We start from the raw sequence: 6,439 nt of genomic DNA, 5'->3' as shown, positions 1-6,439 counted from the left end.
GTTTTTAATTGCATCATTCTGGCAGCTATTTTATAATATGCTGACCACATGCTGTGCAAATTGTAAAATTTTGAATTGCTGTACTAATTGTTAAACGTTTCCTCCATTGCTATTTCTGCAAATTTGTTTAGTCTTACTTGCCAAGAAGTATTGGTCAAGTTTTTGCCCAATTGCTTAACCTCTCTGCTCCTTATCCAACTTTCCTATTTTTTGCGTCCTGGAGCAGGAAATCTGCAAACTGTATTAGCCGGTTTCATTTGCTAGAGGGCTTCTGTCAATAGAGGGTGATAGGTCAGTGGTTCTCAGCCTTGGCCGCCATTGGAATCAGCTGGAGAGCTTTGAGAATGACAGAGCTTTAGTTTCCCCCTTCACAAATTTAGGTTGCCTTGTATGCAGGTGTGGACCTGGGTCAGGCTTTCAAAGTTTAAATGATTCTAACAAGCAGTTGAGATTCAGGGACTTTGTAAGACCTGGCAGCAGTGAGGGAGGAAGTTACTGCAGGGAGCAGGAAGGACATCCTGTTTTCAGTTTCTTTATGCAGCACTTCTCCTTGTGCTAGCTAAAAGGTACCAGTCAATAAATGCTGAGTGAAGCTGCTAACCCTTCTTCAGAGGCTTGAGATGTATCCTCCAAATTCTTAAGGTACTAATATCTCTACATAGCCACTTCCCGTCAAAAGACCAAGCAACCATTTTGTAAGTCCTTAACTCTGAACTCCTAGCTTTTGAGAACCCAAACCTTTGCTTTTCTTCCAGTGCTTTGGGAGTGGTAACTGATTCCTTGAATTATTTTCTCTGAATTGTGGTAGCATCCCTTTTTGTTTTTTCAGTGCTGCAAAACTTGTGTAACCTATTTCCTGTATTTAAATGCTTGTAGAATTTGGGATATAAAACATGTATGTATGGAAATGTAATAACAAAACTCCTTGTATAGCTATGTTAAACAAACAAAAGCTTTTTCCAAAGGCAAAGGAAGGGAAGGTAAAACAGGTCCTGTCTGGGGGGTTGTTTCAGTGGGAGGAGGGAGGATAAAGGAAAGGGGGGGTAGGAGAGGGAATATGGTGAAAATATTATGTACTTGGGGATGAAAATGTAAAACTGAGAGCTGTTGAAACTATTCTAAGAAATGGGGAGGTGGGATAGAGAATGTGGAAGAGGCGAATTTAACTAAGATGTATTGTAAGCAGTTTGGTAGGTGTCACGATGTATCCCCAGTACAACAATATGATGATAAAAATAAAATAAAATTTAAGAAACCTCCCAAAATCAAACAAACAAACAAAAGTGCTTGTGGAAATATTAGGTATCTATTTTTTTGATTGTACCCATGTGTAGCTTAGCTATTTCTTTTTCTGGAGGTACTGGTGTCTTAACTTAGGGCCTCATGCTTGCTAGGGAGGTTCCCTACCACTTGAGCCACACCACCGGTTCTTATCTATTTCTTAACAGTACCAGAGCTGTTGCTGAATTAGCTATAACTTCCATGGGAAACTGGAAGACAACCTTTGTCATTGGGTTAATTAGACGGAATCAGTGAGAAATTTTCTCCAGCTTTTGAGTGAGGACCTTTAAAGAGTTGAAGAAAAGAAGGAGGCAAGATGTGTATTAAATTTCAGGGGACATGAATGGATGCGTGGTGATGAGATATGTTTAGTTGTAGCCCTGTCTCAGGAAAGAAAAATGATGGCAATTAGGGATTATGGGTGTTAATTCTAAATCAAGAGACTATACTCAGAGATGAGAATTTCCTTTGATAAGGAAAGCCTAAAATTACCATCAAAAGAGTCATTTAAATAAGTCATGTTTTCAACATGGTCAAAGTTTCCATATAAACTGTCAAAATATGAGCTCGTGCAACTCTATTTTCATATAAAATAAGTACAGTTTTGAAAGTTACATTTGAGGAAAATATTTATTTTTACTTACATTTACTATTCCACTTCTTGAATGGTATTCTGTTTAAGATGTATTATGGTGGATAAAAATTTATTTTTCCTTGATTTTTTTTGAGTGGGGGTACATTGTAGCACTTATGCAGGTTCTTACAATGTGGCAAATATATCATACATGAATTTACCTCCTCTATCACTCTCCTTCATCTGCCCTTCTCCCTATTCCTGGAGTAGTTTCAACAGGTATCATTTTTGCGTTTACTTACATGTGTACATATTTTTTGTAGCATATTCACCCTCCTACCCCCTTTCCCAAACATCTCCCCCTTCCTGCTGGTGCCAGCTCTCCCCTCTGGGTAGGACTTGTTCCTCCCTCCTTTCTCCAATTTTGTAGATGCAAAAAGAGAAAAGCTAAAATGAAAAATATGGCATCTTAGCTTGTTTGAGATAAACATAGCTATACAGAAGTTTTCTTGTGATATTTCCCTCTATTTATGTATTACAACTCCAATCGGTTTATGTCCTCTAATTTTCTTCATTCTACCTTAGTCCCTTTCTTATGGTAGTTTCAGTCATTTTGAGATTTCTATATATGAATATATATAGAATATGCATAGAGAATATACCAAGCCTACTCTAGTTCTTAGTTTCCTACCCCTCCTGTGGGTGACCTCACCTTAGTGTGACCAGTGTTTCATAATATTACTGCATTTGTGTTAGGTCTGTATTACACATATGAGAGAGAACATATGGCTTTTGGCCTTCTGAGTCTGGCTAACTTCACTTAAGATGATATTCTCCAGTTTCATCAGTTTATCTGTGAATAACAAAATTTCATTCTTCTTTGTGACTGAGTAAAATTCCATTGTCTATAAATACCACATTTTCTTAATCCATTCATCAGTAGTGGGCATTTTTGCTGTTTCCATAGCGTAGTTATTGTGAATAGTGCTGCAATAAACTTGGGTGTACAGGGGCTTTTGTTGTAAGCTGACTCACAGTCTTTCAGTTATATATCCCTAGGAATGGTATTGCTGGGTCATATGGCAGATCTATTTTTAGTGTTTTACCATACTGTTTTCTATAGTGGTTATACTAGCTTACATTCCACCAGTAGTGTGTGAGGTTCCTTTATCCCCACATCCTTGCTAACATTCGTTGTGTTTGTGTTCTTGATGGTAGCTATTCTAACAGGAGTAAGGTGAAATCATAACGTGGTTTTGATTTGTGTTTCCTTTATGGACAAGGGATATGGAGGATTTCCTCATGTGTTTTTTAGTCATTTGGATTTCTTCCTTTGAAAAGGCTCTGTTCGGTTCATTTCCCATTTCTTCCTTGGGTCATTGATATTTTGGGAGTTTAGTGTTTTGAGCTCCCTTATGTTCTGGCTATCAACCCCTTGTCAGAGGTATAGCTAGCAGACATTTTCTCCCATTCTGTGGATGGCCTCTACAATTTAGAGACCATTTCTTTTGCTGTGCAGAAGCTTTTTAATTTTATGTAGTCCCATTTGTTGATACTTTGTCTTAGTTGCTGAGTCACTTGAGTTCTACTGAGGAAGTCATTGCCTATGCATATTGCTTGGATAAAAATTAAAGAAGATAAACCATTCTTCCTGTTCCAGAACTGAGGTCACATGGAGCACCATCTTTTTTTGCTGTCATGCTTTTGAATCATGTCCTAAAGAAGAAACTAAATCCAAGCTTTGTGAACATGGAGGAAACGTAAACTGTTGAGCTGACTCAGATGGCTTTAGTCTGCTGAGCTCAAGAATTTAACTGTCATTTCACTCTTGTGAAGCAGGTCAGTTCTTGGCACTGGCTAATTCATGTAGACATTTAAAAATGTATCTTGTTTCTTATAGAATTAGAGCCAATGGAAGTAGGTAATATTGTGATAAGGGTAATAGAAACTGAACATCAGCTGTAATATATCCCTGGGATCCTCTAATCCAGGGATGAGTGAAAATGTGGGAAGCTGACCCACATTGTGTTATGACCTACCCAGATGTTGATCTAATTTAACTTTGTCCTAAAGTATATTGAATCAACTTTAAATTGTAGGTTTTTGGGCTATCAAGCAGCCATAAGAAGAGGGAAGATTTGTGTATATGATACATTGTTGGACTTAGTGTAATTAGTGGGACTAATAACTAATTCTTTGAACATTTAGTTTGGCTGTGAAACTATAATAAACACTTTGTCTTCATAATCATTGAAGCTCAATTTTTGTTGTAATGACTGAATTATGTCTAAATTTTCAAGGAAGATAAACATTTTCGGAAAGATTACCTTGATGACATAATGTTAGAATTATACTTGCATATTTCTGTATTTATATATGTCTGTACCATATATCCAGATATCTCTTTTATATATCTGTATCTCTAGATCAATCTATCTAGCTAATCATCAACGTATATCATCTATCTGTGGGTTTATTTGAAATTCAAAACGAACTTTTATTTTGGAATCTTGAGTGTAACTCGTAACATCTAGTTTTGCTTATTATACTTTTACTAAGAGCTGTAAGTTTCCAGGTGATGTGGCCACCAGCCTGGGCTACAGCAAGACTCAGACTCAATAAAGAAAGCATAAATAGACCCCCCCAAGCAACAATAACAAAAACACCAGGTAAAAGTTGCAGTTTAGCAATGAAAAATGAAGTACATGTTCCTTTTAAAGGAGTAATAAGAGATTGCTGAAGAAAGGGATTGCAATTGAAAATATATGCCTGAAAATATCATACTGAAATCCCATTGGTACAATTAATATATGCTAATATACAGTTATTAAAACAAGTAAATATATAATTTTAAGACTATGATTCAAGGAAATAATTAGATCATATTTTAACTGTTCGAATCTAGACATTACATTTAAATGTTATTTGTTAAACAGGTCGAAATAAGGCTAATATATTCTTTTTTATTAGTGTGTATTACTTGTACAAAGGGGTTACCCTGTAGTGTTTCACGCATGCATGTGTTGTCATTGGTCAGATTAACTCCCTGTATTCTCTTTCTCCATCTCCCCTCCCCTCCTCCTTTCCAGCAGCTTTCAGTGGGTTGCCTCGTGCCACCTTCATTTATCTACATGATGTATTTTGGCATTTTCCCCTATCCCATCATTCTTTCTTTCTCTCCCTCCCTCCTCATCACTCCTCCCCAGGCAGTCCCTCTGTTACGGTCATGGTGTTGTATATATGCATGTGTATCTCTTCATATATATGTTAGATCTAGATTCAGCATATGAGGGGACATGTGACCTTTGTTCTTCTGAACATGGCTTGCTTTGCTTAACATGCTTATATCCAGTTCTATCCATTTTCCTGCAAATGCCACATTTCATTCTTCTTTATGGCTGAATAATTCTCCATTGTGTAAACATACCAAATTTCCTTAACTGTTCATTGATTGGAGGGCATCTAGGCTGATTCCAAGACTTGGCTATGATGAATAGCACTGCAATAAACATGGGTGTGCAGTTGTCTCTATTATATCCCAACTTACATTTCTTCAGATATAGTCCCAAGAGTGTAATCACTGGGTCATATGATAGTTCTATTTTAGTTCAAGGAACCTCCATACTGCTTTCTGTGGTGGTTGCATTAAGCTTATCTTCTCACCAACAGTGCATGAGGGTTCATGTCCCTCCACATCCTCCCTGGCGTTTATTGTTTTAATTGTTGATACTAGCCATTCTGATTAGGATAAGATGGAATCTCAGTGTTGTTATGATTTGCATTTTCTTGATAGCCAGGGATGTTGAACAGTTCTTCATGTTATTTGTTGACTATTTGCACATCTTATGGAGAGAATTGTCTGTTCACATGCCCATTTATTAATTTGGTTGTTAGTTGTTTGTTCTTTTTGAGTGAAGTTTTTTGAGCTCTTTGTATATTCTAGTTATTAATCCCTTGTCAGATGTAAAGCAAACAAAGATTTTTAAGAGTATCACTCAAGGAAATAATCTGATAATATTTAAAATGCTTGAATCTAGATATTATATTTAACTTTTATATATTAAACAGGTCAAAACAGAACTACATATATTTTCCATATGGGAAATTTCAATGACTATTTGGTTAGCATTTCTTTTATATGCTTGGTTTTTTAGGATTCATATAGGGACTAAGTGAAGCATTCAAATTTGATTTATACACACACACACAGAGTTTATATTATTCCTGTAGTAAGGCTATAACTCAGGCTGGTGGAAAAGAAGTTTTTGATCATTTAGAAATATTTCTTGTACAAATACCCATATCAAAATCTTAATGCAGATGTGACTGGAAGTAAATGCTTTACTTTTTCCCACTTCTAGCTTTGCTTTCTTCTCCAAGTCAGTACACAGAGAGATAAACATTTGCCTGGAGCACATCAACTCTGAGTTGTCTTCAAACATAGAGCAACACAGAAAATGATCAAACCAAAATGATTTTCTGATTTTCATTAAGACTACTGTAATTTTCTTTTAAGCTCTGCTCAATTGATCCTACATTTATTTAATGTGCAGTATTTCTTTACTGGGATTCTCAAAATGGGTT

At 36.3% G+C, this 6,439-nt stretch overlaps 1 long non-coding RNA gene across 2 annotated transcripts in view; it reads left to right on the top strand.

Annotated features, from left to right (window-relative positions):
- Positions 1–527: 527 nt before the first annotated feature.
- Positions 528–6,439, top strand: part of LOC141422508 (uncharacterized) — a 122,588-nt gene continuing 116,676 nt past the window's right edge. The window contains exons 1-2 of one of the 2 annotated variants that reach the window (XR_012447119.1): positions 528–642; positions 3,516–3,694. This is a non-coding gene — a long non-coding RNA (uncharacterized lncRNA). Of the gene's footprint in view, positions 696–3,515; positions 3,695–6,439 lie in introns of both variants that reach the window. The other variant, XR_012447118.1, reaches the window with a different exon arrangement.

This window comes from Castor canadensis, chromosome 4 (genome assembly GCF_047511655.1).
Source record: "Castor canadensis chromosome 4, mCasCan1.hap1v2, whole genome shotgun sequence".
NCBI classification, from domain to species: Eukaryota; Metazoa; Chordata; class Mammalia; order Rodentia; family Castoridae; genus Castor; species Castor canadensis.
The sequence above is the reverse complement of the archived record's forward strand: the minus strand, read 5'-3'. Positions and strand labels throughout refer to the sequence as shown.